Raw genomic sequence first — 14,818 nt, forward strand, 5'->3', positions numbered from 1 at the left:
GTCAAACTTGGCTTCCCTCAGGTTGGCTAAAGCCACCTGCCTCATTTACTTGGACTCCTTCATGGAAATGGTATTCTGGAGTGTGGCCAAAACTTCTGCTGGGGCCTTGGAAACTGGTGCTTGAAGGAGGGGCCTTGCTGGCACAGGCAGCGAAGGTGGCCAGGATGCTCAGCCTAAGAGGAAAGTCTGGTCTGTGTGCTGCATGGAGCTGCAGAGGGAAGAGGACCGAAGCTCCACCCACATCGTGTGTGACTAGTCGCACTAGAGGAGGCTGCCAGTTTCAAGCAGGGGATACCTTCCTCCCCGCAGTGCTTACCCCCAGACTCTCTTGAGGCTGAGGTTCAGGGTTGAGAGACCCTAGGAATTTTGAGAGAAGAGATTGCCTTTCACTGCCGGAAGCTAAATCTGAGGCATATTGATAAAATTTCAGTTACCGTGACCGTTTCCACTGACTAGATGGAAGATTTCATGAGAGAAAACTTTTTTGTGTTTCTTGTTCAAAGTTGTATCCCCAAAACCTAGAACAATGCCTGGTGGATAATAGGCACTTGATAAATACTTGCTGAATGAATGAGTGAAAGGAAAAAAGAAACCCTTGTGATTGTTGCATTCATTCATTCAGAACAGGGGGTGGGGCGGGGGGCTGGGCTCCACTCTGAGGGAATGAAGATGAGAAGGGCGCCATCCAGAAACTTAGGGTCTAGCAAGGTTTGTAGCCTGAGTGTGTGCTGTGAATACACGAGAGCTCCAGAAGGTAAGCTGAGGCAATGGTGCTGCACTCAGGTCCATCATATGGGCTGTGGGAGATGGGAGACAGGGTACAGGATCCAGGCTAGCAGTGGAGGAAGATGAATATCTCTGAGGAGGATATATATAACCTTAGGGAGGAGGAGTTGGCAGGTGACCAGTTGGTCTTAATTCTGTGTACTGAAGCTTAATCTTGTGGGTGTTTTTTTGTTTGAAGGAAGGTTGAACAGAAGAATTGTCAACCTGGGGCACAGAAAATGTGCCATTGTCTTTAGGAGCACTGTCTCGAGGAAGAGGGCTGGTACTGCTGTGTCAGGATGCCGTCCCTGTGCTAGGCATCACCCTGCTGTGACTGCCACAGTGGACCGGCTCCTGGTTCCAGGCTTCCAGTGCTTGGCCCTACAGGAGAGAACAGGATGTGCTGGCCTGGTCTTCCCACCTAACATGACAGCTGTGTTTCTATGTTAAAAGGACTGTGTTGACTCTTCCGTTTTTCTGTGTGTATGTATTTAATGTGGTTTGTACTTTTGAGGATCTTCACCCGGAACAGTGCTTGGTGTCTTGTGAGATGAATGTGTATTATTACTGACTATTAGCTTCCTGAAGGCAGGAGCTGTGTCTTTCTTACTCATTACTGAATCACTGCTGCCTAAAATGGTGATCAATAAACATTTATTAAAGTGATAAAATACATTTTCTGGAAGTGATGGGAACAATGGAAAAAGAATCCAGAGAGAGATCTCATCAGATTTGCATCTGACCTGGACCCCTGGTGGCAATGTGGAGACGGAGTTGAGTGGGGCTAAGACTGGATTAGCAACGTTCTGTATCTCAGGAACGGAGCGCATTACTACCCGAAGCAAAATCTGGATTCTGTTGCCAAGAAGACAGTGGAAAATGATATTACCAATAGAGGTGGGGGAATGTGTTTGGGCAAGCAGAAGTAAACCTCAACCCTGGGATATGGAGGCAGGAATTTCATACCTGCTTCCCACACTCAGGAACACCTGGGTGATGCAAATGGTCATTGCACTTGGTGGTAACCGGAAGTTTGGAGGTTGAGTCCACCCAAAGGCACCTCCAAGAAAGGTCTGGCGATGTACTTCTGAAAAATAAGCCATTGAAAACTCACTGGGTCGTGATACTGGTGGTTAAGGCAAAAAGAGGGGTGACATTATCGTTATGGATTGAATTCTGTCTCCCAAAAATGTGTGTCAATTTGTCTAGGCCATGATTCCCAGTATAGCATGATTGTCTGCCATTTTGTCAGCTGATGTGATTGTCCTATGTGTTGTAAATCCTGCCTCTATGATGTTCTTGAGGCAGGATTAGAGGCAGTTATGTTAATAAAGCAGAACTCACCTACGAGGTTAGGTTGTATTTTGAATCAACCTCTTTGAGATATAAAAGAGAGAAAGGAGCAGAGGATCAGGGGACCTCCTACCACCAAGAAAGTAGAACCAGGAGCGGAGTGCATCCTTTGGGCCCAGGGCCCCTCCACTGAGACACTCCAAGGTAAGGGGAAGACTGATGACAAAGACCTTCTCCCGGAGCTGACATAGAAAGTCTTCCCCTGGAGGTGGCACCCTGAATTTGGACTTCTAGCCTCCTAGACTGTGACGGGGGCCCTGGTGACGTAGTGGAATCTCTGGATTCTTGCTCGGCTGCTACAGAAGCAGACCGCCACATCTTTCTCCGGTGGAGCTGCTGATGGCTTGGGACTGCTGACCTTTCGGTAAGCAGCTGGTCACTTTAACGACTGCATCACCAGGGCTCCTACAGCTAACTAAAGGGTCAGGAAATCCCTGCATTGCTCGGCGAATTGATTTTTTAGGGAGTCTTTAAAAGTAGGTTAACTGCTAACCTGCCCTTGGCTGCTTCTTGGGTTTCTGCTCAGAGCAGAGAAGAAGCTGGAGACCTGGCGGCCAGACAAGGTCTTTGTGCTCTCAGGCTTCCCACCAGGCTCTTCCTAAACCCCTGCATAAGTCCCTGCACTGTGATCGGGGCATTTGGGAGCATAAATCATAATCTGTGTCATCGTCTTCCAATCTCACAGTGTGATGGGGGAGGTATGAAAGTCTGCTTTCCTCAGCAGTGGGCAGACTTTAAAAGCAATTTATCTTCCATTGTGTGATCTCAAGTGGAGTGTGGAACTTCCGGTGTTCAGAAAAACACTGGGCAGCTGGCTCGTGTCTAGAATTATCAGGGAAGTTTTCAGTGAAGAATAAGAAAACCATGTGTTGATAAAGGGAGAAAAGGGAAGGGGGGGTCTCAGGAATAAAGAACAGCACAGGCCTATTTCCAAATACTTGCTTCATACATAATATTAACCCAGTTGAACCCCATCTTCCAGGCACCTCTCTCTGGTGACATGAACTCTGTGGATCACCCTCATTCCTGATGGCAAAGACAGTCTGTACTACTCACTTGATTTTTGTTATAGGTGCTGTCTTCCTATTTCTGGTTTCTCACTTGGCAGCGTCCCCAAGCATGTTTCAAATGCTTAGAACACACAGCCATCCATACACACCACCGCCTGACCCAGGATGGCATGCTCTTAAGGGTGGGCTTTGTAACCAGGGAAACAGCAGATTATCAGGCCAGAGGGGTTGCAAAGGCATCTCAGCAAAGGGAAATGTCGCCTCAACTCCCCTTTCTCTCCAGTGCCGGATTATGGGTGGATACCAGTCAACGTGGAGTCTCATGATGACCCTACAGGACAGAGAAGAACTGCCCCATAGAGTTTCCAAGGCCTTGATCTTTAAAGAAACAGGCTGCCACATCTTGCTCCTGGAGAGCAGCTGGTGGGCCCCAACCCCTGACCCTTCAGTTTGAAACCTAGCCCTTAACCACTGCCCCATAAGGGCTCCTGAGGGTAGATACAGCCGAGAGCCAATCTCTGACATTCCCTGCAGGCTACCTGTGGCTGGCTTTACTTCCCCTTCTTCCCTGCTAGCTGTTGGAGAAAGCCCACCCTTTACCTGGAAGGACCAATGAACACAAACCTGAGATCACTGGCCTAAGGTTCGTTTTGCAAAACTATGCACCTGACCTAAGGAAAGGTGCTGTTCCCTCATTTCTGGAGTTAGCTATGTCTCTTTCACTACACATCTGGAGTTTTCTACTGCGTCTGTATCTCGAATATCTCAAAAAATTGTGACTTTCTTACTAGCCCATTTATGATTCCTTCGCCAATCCAAGTGATTTGGCTTCCCTGGTTCGAAACTAGACTCCTGGTTGGTTGTTGTAAAAAACTACCGTAATATCGAGACCAAAGTAAGTTTTAATTTTTTTTTTGAGGAAAAAAAAGTGCTTTGTGCTTGTCACACTACAGCTGGACTTCGCCCGTCTTGCACCCTCGCTACCCTCCCCCCCGCCCCCTGCCATATTTCGATTGTAATTTACAACACATTTCTCGTTAGCGAGTTTTCGGGTGGTTGGATTTCAGTACGATTTAAACCAGAATCGAACCCGTTGCCGAGTCCATTCCGACGCACAGCAAACCTGTAAGACAGTTTTCAAAAAGCGGCTGGTGGATTCGAGCTGCCGACCTCTCGGTTAGCAGTGGAACGCTTAACCATTGTGCTACCAGCGCTCCATATACATACACACATATGTATTTAATATCTCTTTTTCAAACTACTTCTAAGAACAAGAGACTCTTGTGGGTGATGCTCTTAATACGAAATGGTAAGCTAGCTCTAAAAAGTCTTTGGGTTTAATTTTTGCTCCTCACGCTGGGTTTACCTAAATCTCATGCGCTCCACTTGCACTGAACAGTGGTGGTGGCGGCTCCCGCCTTCTGGCCACGCGGCGCAGCAGCTTCTTGGGTTCCTCCTCGTGGCGAGTAGCCAGGCTGCCGAAGCCGGGACCCCGCCGCCCGCCCTCAGGGACTGCCGCCCCGGCCCCGCGCCGCAGCGGCCACCAGGGCTCTTCCTCCGGGCTTCCGCATCGGCGGTTAATCTAAAACGCTGCTTTTCTTTTTGTTGGTTAAATAAAACCTGAAACGTAAAATCTCGTGTTTTATTACGGGAACCATAATTGAATTGGTTAACCCAAAACCTGATTGACGAATACAAGCTCGTCTTGGCTTGGATATGCATTGCCAAGACCCCAGTCCGGTCCATAGCTCAGACAAAAGAACCGGGCAGCCGGCTGAACACAGACGGGGACTGGAGGTCGCTTGTGGAAAAACCCGAGTCGGATGAGCTGTTCACATGAAGAACAAAACAATATTTCCGTATAGGCAGCCACTTTTTCTAACTTGTACCCGGCTCACCCAGCCAAGAATCACCCAGCACGACTACTAGACAAAGAAAAGCTCAGGCACAACAGCGTGCCTGAAGTCTGTAGCCACACGCACCAAACGCGCACGACAAGGCTTCGATACCGGTGGGCGCACCTCCTCCCCTGGAAGCACTACAGCTCCTAAGCGACCAGCGGGCAGCCCTGAAAAGGGCCTTTTGCCCCGACTGCTCCGTGGACGGGGCAGCTGCCGGCTCAGCCGCCGAAGCCGTAGAGCGTCCGGCCCCGGCGCTGCAGACGTAGGCCACGTCTACGGCCGTGACCGTCTTGCGCTCGGCGTGCTCCCTCCGTGTAAGTCACAGCGTTCCGAATCCCATATTCAGGGAACGCCTCGAGGACACCGCGTCTTTCCGTAAATGAGACCAGAACTGCGCTTAACGCCGCCGCGGCGCGCCAAACTGCGGAGAGCCGGCTTTGTGACACCCTGGATGTTATCCTGCAGCACCTTCCTGTGCTGTTTGGCACCACCTTTTCCCAGACCTTTGCCGCCCTTCCCTCGACTAAATCTAGCTACCAACTACTTAACAAAACAAAGCCACACACAGTGCTCGCGTTTTTAATCAGCAGTCTCGGACCGAATGGAAAACCAGCAATACAAGGTCCGATGGTTCTTGGCTCCTTATATTGGACGCCCTCTCTGGAGGAAAAGTGTACTACAGCGTGTTCTTTGCTTTTAACAGTTTGTATCGATTTGGAAAAATAATAAACGTGCACCGGAAAACGATACGGACGATAAGAAATGAAAATCAACATAATTTGTGCTCATATTTAACGTCACATCTTAATTTTAAGATGAAATAGTACTCTCATTTTTGTCGGGCGTCACTTTTGTTAACGAATGACTTTCTAAAGCCAGGATCGATCAGGCAACCAACCAACAGATCCCGTGTTCTTTAACAAATGCACCCGGCCCCAGGGAGTGGGAAGCAAAGCCATCACTAGAATACATTGTCTTAAGTGCAACAGCCGAGGTGTGCGCAGGATGTCACTGGAACGGAGAAGGAGGGGTCCAGTTTCAGGTTCAAGCCTACCTTGAGAGAATAAAGCTGGAAGAGTCCCCATTCTAAAAAGAAGCAGGTGAGTGGAGGTGCAGCGGTTTGGAGGGGCACTGCACGTCCAGGGTTATAACCTGCCAGGTGGAGTAGTGCAGTCTTCTCACCCACTAATTTAGGAGATAATACTTAAGCCATTATTCCCTGTCCTTGAGCATAGAGAATGTGACCCAGCTGGAGCTGGAGCTGGACTCACAAGGACACATCAACTGGGCCCTGAGGCATAAAGACAATAGCTAGGACAATCTTGGAAAACATATTTTAGAAAACCTTTCACATGAACAAAAAAAAAAAAAAATTTTTTTTCACATGAACTGCTTACAAACAGAGCACTACGGACAAGGACCCACATACTTTCCACTCTTTTTTTTTTTTTTTTATTAGCCTTTTTAGTGAATAGTAGGATTTGCTGGACCAAAGAAGACCCTCCTGACTGTGGTTACTGAAAACCCACTGCCCACTGCCGTCAAGTTGATTTCGACTCATAGGAACCCTATAGTACAGAGTAGACCTGCACCACAGAGTTTCCAAGGAGCGCCTGGTGAATTCAAACTGCGGACCTCTTGGTTAGCAGCCTTAGCTCTTAGCCACTACACCACCAAGGTTTCTGTGGTTACTGAAACCTGTACTAGTGGTTAAGAAAGGCATTCAACATGTAGTATCATGGTGATTTAACAGTTAGCCAATCTGTGAAAAGGCGAGGCTTTCGATAGTTTTGTCTTTTTGTAATGCTAATATATACTGATGATTCTGTAATGTTCCTAGGACTTGGGCAGACCTGGCTGTGACAGCATGCTTGTCAGTTTCCTACTTTGCCTTTTTGAATATATGCCAAATAAAACTTTTCTTTTTGCTTTACTAAACTTTGTGATGTTTTTACCCTAGAACACCATTTATTATTATTATTATTTTGTCAACAGACCGTTTTTCAAAAAATGTATTTAAGATGCTTTAGGCATCTTAAATATATGAGATTTAAGATTTCATATAAATATCTCTAAAATATATGATATTTCAAAAGGAGTCAATTATATTTAAATACATCTTCACTAATAATATGTTTTTGGTGAGGATTTTACAATATAGTAGAATATGTGCTTTCTATTAATTCGTTAATTAACAGGCTGATGCATTTAAAATATGTTGTTAGGTGCCGTCCAGTCGGTTCCGACTCATAGCGTCCCTATGCACAACAGAACGAAACGCTGCCCGGTACTGCTCCATCCCTACAATTGTTGTTATGCTTGAGCCCATTGTTGCAGCCACACTGTCAATCCACCTTGTTGAGGGTCTTCCTCTTTTCTGCTGACCCTGTACTTTGCCAAGCATGATGTCCTTCTCCAGGGACTAATCCCTCCTGATGACATGTCCAAAGTATGTAAGACGCAGTCTCGCTATCCTTGGTTCTAGGGAGCATTCTGCTTGTACTTTTTCCAAGACAGGTTTATTCGTTCTTCTGGCAGTCCATGGTATATCCAATATTCTTCGCCAACACCACAATTCAAAGGCATCGATGCTTCTTCTGTCTTCCTTATTCATTGTCCAGCTTTCACATGCATATGATGCGATTGAAAATACCATGGCTTGGGTCAGGTGCACCTTAGACTTCAAGGTGACATCTTTGCTCTTCAACACTTCAAAGAGGTCCTTTGCAGCAGATTTACCCAATGCATTGCGTCTTCTGATTTCTTGACTGCTGCTTCCATGGCTGTTGATTGTGGATCCAAATAAAATGAAATCCTTGACAACTTCAATCTTTTCTCCGTTGTCATTGGTCCAGTTGTGAGGATTTTTGTTTTCTTTGTGTTGAGGTGCAATCCATACTGAAGGCTGTGGTCTCTGATCTTTGTTAGTAAGTGCTTCAAGTCCTCTTCACTTTCAGCAAGCAAGATTGTGTTATCTGCATAACGCAGGTTGTTAATGAGTCTTCCTCCAATCCTGATGCCCCGTTCTTCATATAGTCCAGCTTCTCGGATTATTTGCTCAGCACACAGATTGAGTAGGTATGGTGAAAGACTACAACCCTGACGCACACTTTTCCTGACTTTAAACCAATCAGTATCCCCTTGTTTTGTCCGAACAACTGCCTCTTGATCTATGTAAAGGTTCCTCATGAGCACAATTAAGTGTTCTGGAATTCCCACTCTTCGCAATGTTATCCATAATTTGTTATGATCCACACAGTCGAATGCCTTTGCGTAGTCAATAAAACACAGGTAAACATCCTCTGGTAGTCTCTGCTTTCAGCCAGGATCCATCTGACATCAGCAATGATATCCCTGGTTCCACATCCTCTTTTGAAACTGGCCTGAATTTCTGGCAGTTCCCTGTCGATATACTGCTGCAGCCGTTTTTGAATGATCTTCAGCAAAATTTAAAATGTAGGCAACTTAAGATGTTTATTTTTAAAGAGCTAGTGTGAAAACTATTGCCGCTTAGCTTGAATGAAGACATTAAGCTGTGTGGTCATCTTTGATAAGGCAATGCTCATGTCATGTTGGAGATTGCCCAGTTTTGATTTGACGGTTACAAATGTTAGACTGCAACTATGACAAGTTTTCCATTCTGATATTAAGGAGTTCATCTCTTACTACATTGATATCATCAATACTAAGTCAGAAAGAAAAGAATTGCAGATATATGGCATAACTTTGATGCCATCGAGAAGGAAATAATTTTCCAAAGAGTTCTAAGTGTTTCCCCAAGCATTCGCAAAATTCTTTAAAAAAAAAAAAAAAAAAAAACTTGACAGAGGATGTTGTAGACAGCATTGGAAAGCAAAGACATGCCTTTAAATTGAGAACATATAACCTCACCAGTTGGTCAACACAGCACTGCCACTGCTTGGCCAGCTACATCACATGAGCAGCACGAGACATGAAGACTGCAGTCACACTCAGTGGGAGTCCCTGGGTTGCTGAAAAGGCTGGGTGCTCAGCTACTTAGCTACTTGGCGTTTTAAACCCACTTGGAGGCTCCTTGGAAGACAGGCCTGGCACTTGGCTTCTGAAAGGTCACAGCCTTGTAAACCCTGTAGAGGAATTCTACTCCGCACACACGAGATCACTAGGAGTTGGAACAGACTTGAAGGCAATTAACAACACATGCAGTGTACCCAGGCTGAATTGTCATCATGATTTGAATTAATGATGTGTATGAAGGATTTTTTTTTTATGAAGGATATCCCTAGGCATCTGCAAGGACTATATTTTAAAACATGTATGAAAATTTCTGTGGTTTCTGTTGGCGACAAATTCACAGGTACTGCTAACCCTATTATAGTTTGTTGCCTACAATCAAAATGGAAGAAATGCTAAATTTCTACTTCAGGTTAGTGAAAATGAAAACTTCACTTTTTCTCCTACAAGTTCATGGACCCACTGAATTAAAAGCCCCCACAAAAGTTGGACAATGAAAAGGGAAGGCAGAAGAACAGATACATCTGAATTCTAGTGTTGGTAAAGAATAGTGAACGTACCATGGACTACCAGAATGAGCAAATCAGTCTTAGAAGAAATACAGCCATAAGTGAGGATGGTGAGACCTCCTCTAGCTTACTTTGGCTGGACATGTCATCAGGATAGCCCAGTCACTAGAAAAGAACATCACGTCAGCAAAAATGAGGGAAAACTTCAATGAGATGGATTGACACAGTAGCCACAACAATGGACTCAAACATACCAACGATTACGGAGACGGCGCAGGACCAGGCAACGTTACATTCTGTTACGCATAAGGTTGCAATGAGCTGGATCCTACAGCAACTAATAACAACAACAACAGTTAACTGTGAAGAAGAGAGTGGCAGGGAGATGTACCCAGACTACAGGGATTGTTCTCAGGGCCATGTGGAGAACTTTAATTCTATCGGTGGTCAGCAGGGGTACTGGTGAACCATGTCAAGGCAGAAAGTGACAGGATTAAAGCTGCGTTCTAGATGGCAAAACTCTGAGGGGATTATGGCTGGACACAGGGAGGTCAGCCAGGAGAGGATTGCAGAAGAGCAGGTGAGAGAAGATATGGATTTGATAGTGATCACAAGCATGCAGAAGAAGAGTATGAACTCATAATTTGTGTTATGTTATAAAATTAAACATCGTATTTATATACATGTTGTTATGGATCGAATCGTGTCCCCCCCAAAATGTGTGTTGATTTGGCGAGGCCATGATCCCCAGTATTGTGTGGTTGTCCACCATTTTGTGATCTGATGTCATTATCCTATGACTTGTAAATTCTAACCTCTATGATGTTAATGAGGCAGGATTAGAGGCAGCTGTGTTAATGAAGCAGAACTCAATCCACAGGATTAGGTTGTATTTTGAGTCAATCTCTTTTGAGATATAAAAGACAGAAGCAAGCAGAGAGGAGGGGGACCTCATATCACCAAGAAAGAAAAAGCCAGGAGCGGAGTTCATCCTTTGGACCCAGGATCACTGCACTGAGAAACTCCTAGACCCAGGGGATGATTGATGACAAGGACCTTCCCCTAGAGCCTACAGAGACAGAAAGCCTTCCCCTGGAGTTAGTGCCCTGAATTTGGACTTCCAGCCTCCTAAACTGTGAGAGAATAAATTTCTGTTTGTTAAAGTCATCCACTTGTGGTATTTCTCTATAACAGCACTAGATGACTAAGACACATGTCTATACTAATATATAAAGGTTGCATTTAATGTTTATAGTTGCCTGCATACATTGGAAATAAAATAGATGGGTTATAGTTATTTACTTGAGGTGGTGAGTGATGGAGAGAGCTCTGCACTTATGAATTCTGCCCTTTTCTGAATATGTTATACTTCAATAAAAGCTTTATTTAAAATAAAATAATCTTGCCATGTGTGAATTCTACCACAATGGGAAATTACTGAAAATCTGTCCTTATTTTGACTGCTTTGATTAAGGTTTTAAGCAATTGGTTATCAAGTTGAAAATAACAAAAATGCCTTCTAAATAACCTCACATAACTAAAAATTTATTTGTTCTGTCCTTAGTTTATCCCGCTTGGATCAAGGTACTTGGTTTCTCAGCATAATAAAGAAGTTATAAAGGATTGGTACTAGATGTTATGGCCATAGCAATTCATAAGAAGGAGTTCACAGGAGTTCATAAGCTCAAAAATAGAACACAAAATGGGTTGTATGGTCTCAACCCACCTGGAGGAAAGGAGAATGAAGAATACCAAAGACACAAGGTAATTATGAACCCAAGAGACAGAAAGGGCCACATAAACCAGAGACTACATCAGCCTGAGACCAGAAGAACTAGGTGGTGCTCAGCAACAACCAATGGCTGCCCTGACAGGGAACACAACAGAGAACCCCTGAGAGAAGCAGAAAGCAATGGGATGCAGACCTCAAATTCATGTAAAAAGACCAGACTTAATGGTCTGAGACTAGAAGGACCCTGGAGGTCATGGTCCCCAGACCTTCTGTTAGCCCAAGACAGGAACCATTTCCCAAAGCCAACTTTCAGACAGGAATTGGACTGGACTAATGTTACTGGTGAGGAGTGAGCTTCTTGGATCAAGTAGACACATGAGACTATGTGGGCAGCTCCTGTCTGGAGGGGAGATGAGAAGGTATAGAGGGGAACAGAAGCTGGCTGAATGGACACAAAAATAGAGAGTGGAGAGGAGTGGGCTGTCTCATTAGGGGGAGAGTAAATAGGAGTATATTGCAAGGTGTATATAAATTTTTGTATGAGAGACTGACTTGATTTGTAAATTTTCACTTAACGCACAATAAAATTTTTTTTTAATTAACTGAAAAAAGAAAATGGGTTGTATGTCTATATTGGATAAAACAATATTTTGACCATGGTCAAGCAAACTGGAAAAGAAGAGAAATGATCTCAGGGCATCCATCTTTCTAACCCATCCTTCATTCTGTACCAGAATCGTCTGCTTTCCGCAGGATAAGCTTGATTGATGCTTACTTCAAGGGTCTTCTTGATGCTTGCCCTAGTATCGGCTTCCTGGCTTTCTTTTTCTTTCCTATCATCATGGTCACCACTAGAGGCTGACTCTTCATTGACTCGTTCCTGGCAGACTGCACTGGCTTTTTAGTAGATCTACCTGATGTCTGTCAAGTACGATTCTTCATTTTCATGTTCAAAAAGTTAAAAGGCCCCCCTGTGGGCTAAAGCCATGTCTCCCGTGGCAGGACTCCTGTAAAACTAGCTTCAGAAAATGTTAATTAGGCATTACATGGAGAAAGGATTCTGTGGTCAAGTTTATTTTAGAAACTCTGGTCGTAAGAAAGGCTAACTGGTTTCTTAATTGCAGGACTTCTCAGAGTCTTTAATGCTCTGTACCTCCTAAAGGTGCTGGACGCAATGTTTTAAAAGCTTAGTTATTTGACCTTGGAACTTTTTTTTTTTTTTTTTTTTTTGTGGAACACATCTCGGCATCTCTTGGAGCAGTTGTCCATGGGTCATCGTTTAGGTGGTGCTGCACACAGGAACCACACCATACCTACGCTCTTAATCTGCTTTTTTCCTCCACATTACAGGTTAGTTCTGCCTCTTTGCACTTCTCAGCCTGCACCCATTTGTCCCTATATCTGTGTTTGTTCACCAGCTTTGTTCATCTAATCTTCTCTCCTACCAAAACCAAGCCGTTCGCACTCTTGAAGCGGCAAATAAAGGGTGTGTCATTAAGTGAGCTACCACCATGGCCGGATCTCCAGGAAACAAACCAGCCCACAGTCCAGACATGCAAATGCCCATGTGGAAGTCAGCAGCAGCATACTGAGCTTCCTGAGGGACAGCAGGGTTTGGCTACATCTTGTTTTTCAAAAGGAGTGCTGTGGGCATTGTGGGTAGGAACATTCTCTCTTGCGTAAAAATGTCCTCATATTTTTCCAATCACTCTCATTGAGAACCTATCTCTTCACCCATCTTGTAGGTGGAATCCAAGAGGAAGAAAAAGGGGAATTGTTTATGTGGGCAAGGGGAAGGAGTGGCTTATTGCCTGTGCCCTGTCAGTTGAGACAAACATAGTATGTACAAGCCAAAGAATACACTTTGCTGAAGTAGGCAGAAATTGCTACATTGAACAAAGCAGGAGAAAGCCAACCCCATGTGCACGTATGCCCACGCAACACACGCATCCAAATACATATACTTAAGGAATCATGGAAACACGTGTGGAAGGACCCGAGGGGTGAGTGTAATACTCCCCGCATCTGTCCACGTTCAGTATGTCCACACAAAGAGATACAAATGTAGACGTATATATTCAGAAGACACTTGCAGAGTTATTCTCAAGATTGGCCCATCGCACAGTATCCGAAGGCCATCCAGACTGTGTAAGCATCCCTAGCTTCCTTGAGCACTCAAGCCCTCTGTGGCCTAGGACAATATATGGGAAGGCTTAGAATGGTCCCAGGCCTGTCGTGAGCAAGCCACACTTGACTGTTTCTACTCCGAAGGGGCACTGAGGTAGGGGGCTCAGGCTGCCCCCCTCCTCTGGACTCTCTTGTGGGTACTACCAAGCCAGCACCCCTCTTTCACTTTCTGGAGTCATAATAGCTGGCACTGTCATCATGGTGACCAATGAGAGGAACAATAAAAGGCCCCACGAAAGAAAGAGGCTGCTGGAGGGTAGGGTGGTTGGGAGGAGTGACTCTCCTTTGTGAAATTTGATCCAACTGCCCCTGTGGATTCATGGAAGTGTTCAAGAGCCTGACAGAGAGCAACCCATCAACTGGGCTCTGAAGCTCGGGCCTGGCTCCCAGGCCTGGAGGACCCCTGCAACAATCTGCAGCCACTCTTTCTTTCTCCACCTACTCCATCCAGAAATTCTCCTTCTCCTCCAATTTTCCAGCTTTGCCCATTCTCTTCTCTGCCCTTCAAGTGCTCCTCTCTCCACTCCTACAATGCACACTGCTGCAGGCCAGAATTTGGCAGCCTCTCCAGCTCTGTAAGTGCCTTGAGGAAGAGCACTGAGTTGTATTCCTCTTTTTACCCACATGAGGCTAACACACACACACACACATATAGCAAATATCTTTGTTTTCTTCCCTTATTCCATTCCTTATTATAAAATATAAGATGAAAATGCGGCTAGTGCATTTTTGGTCTTCCTCTTTTCTGCTGACCCTATACTTTACCAAGCATGATGTCCTTCTCCAAGGACAGATCCCTCCTGACAACATGTCCAAAGTATGTAAGACGCAGTCTCCCCATCCTTGCTTCTAAGGAGCATTTTGGTTGTACTTCTTCCAAGACAAGTTTGTTCCTTCTTTTGGCAGTTCATGGTATATTCAATATTCTTTGCCAACACCGCAATTCAAAGGCATCAATTCTTCTTCTGTCTTCCTTATTCATTGTCCAGCTTTCACACGCACATGATGTGATTGAAAATACCATAACTTGGGTCAGGTGCACCTTAGTCTTCAAGGTGACATCTTTGCTTTTCAGCACTTTAAAGAGATCTGTTGCAGCCGATTTGCCCAATGCAATGCGTCTTTTGGTTTCTTGACTGCTGCTTCCATGGGTGTTGATTGTGGATCCCAATAAAATGAAATCCTTGACAACTTCAATCTTTTCTTTGTTTATCATGATGCAGCTTATTGGTCCAGTTGCTGCAGTTTGCTCAGATCAGAGCTTTCAATTGGTGTTCATCATTTTCCTTTTCTATCATCTATTCTAAATTCCCCCAAACCTGGCCACTGTATATCTGTGCCTATGTCCTGTCTGTCTATCCACCCATC

General features: G+C 45.0%; 1 pseudogene; it reads right to left on the minus strand.

The window, feature by feature from the left end:
• Nucleotides 1-1,010: 1,010 nt before the first annotated feature.
• Nucleotides 1,011-14,818, minus strand: part of LOC100660051 (histone H4-like) — a 31,808-nt pseudogene continuing 18,000 nt past the window's right edge.

This window comes from Loxodonta africana, chromosome 2, assembly GCF_030014295.1.
Source record: "Loxodonta africana isolate mLoxAfr1 chromosome 2, mLoxAfr1.hap2, whole genome shotgun sequence".
Taxonomy (NCBI): domain Eukaryota; kingdom Metazoa; phylum Chordata; class Mammalia; order Proboscidea; family Elephantidae; genus Loxodonta; species Loxodonta africana.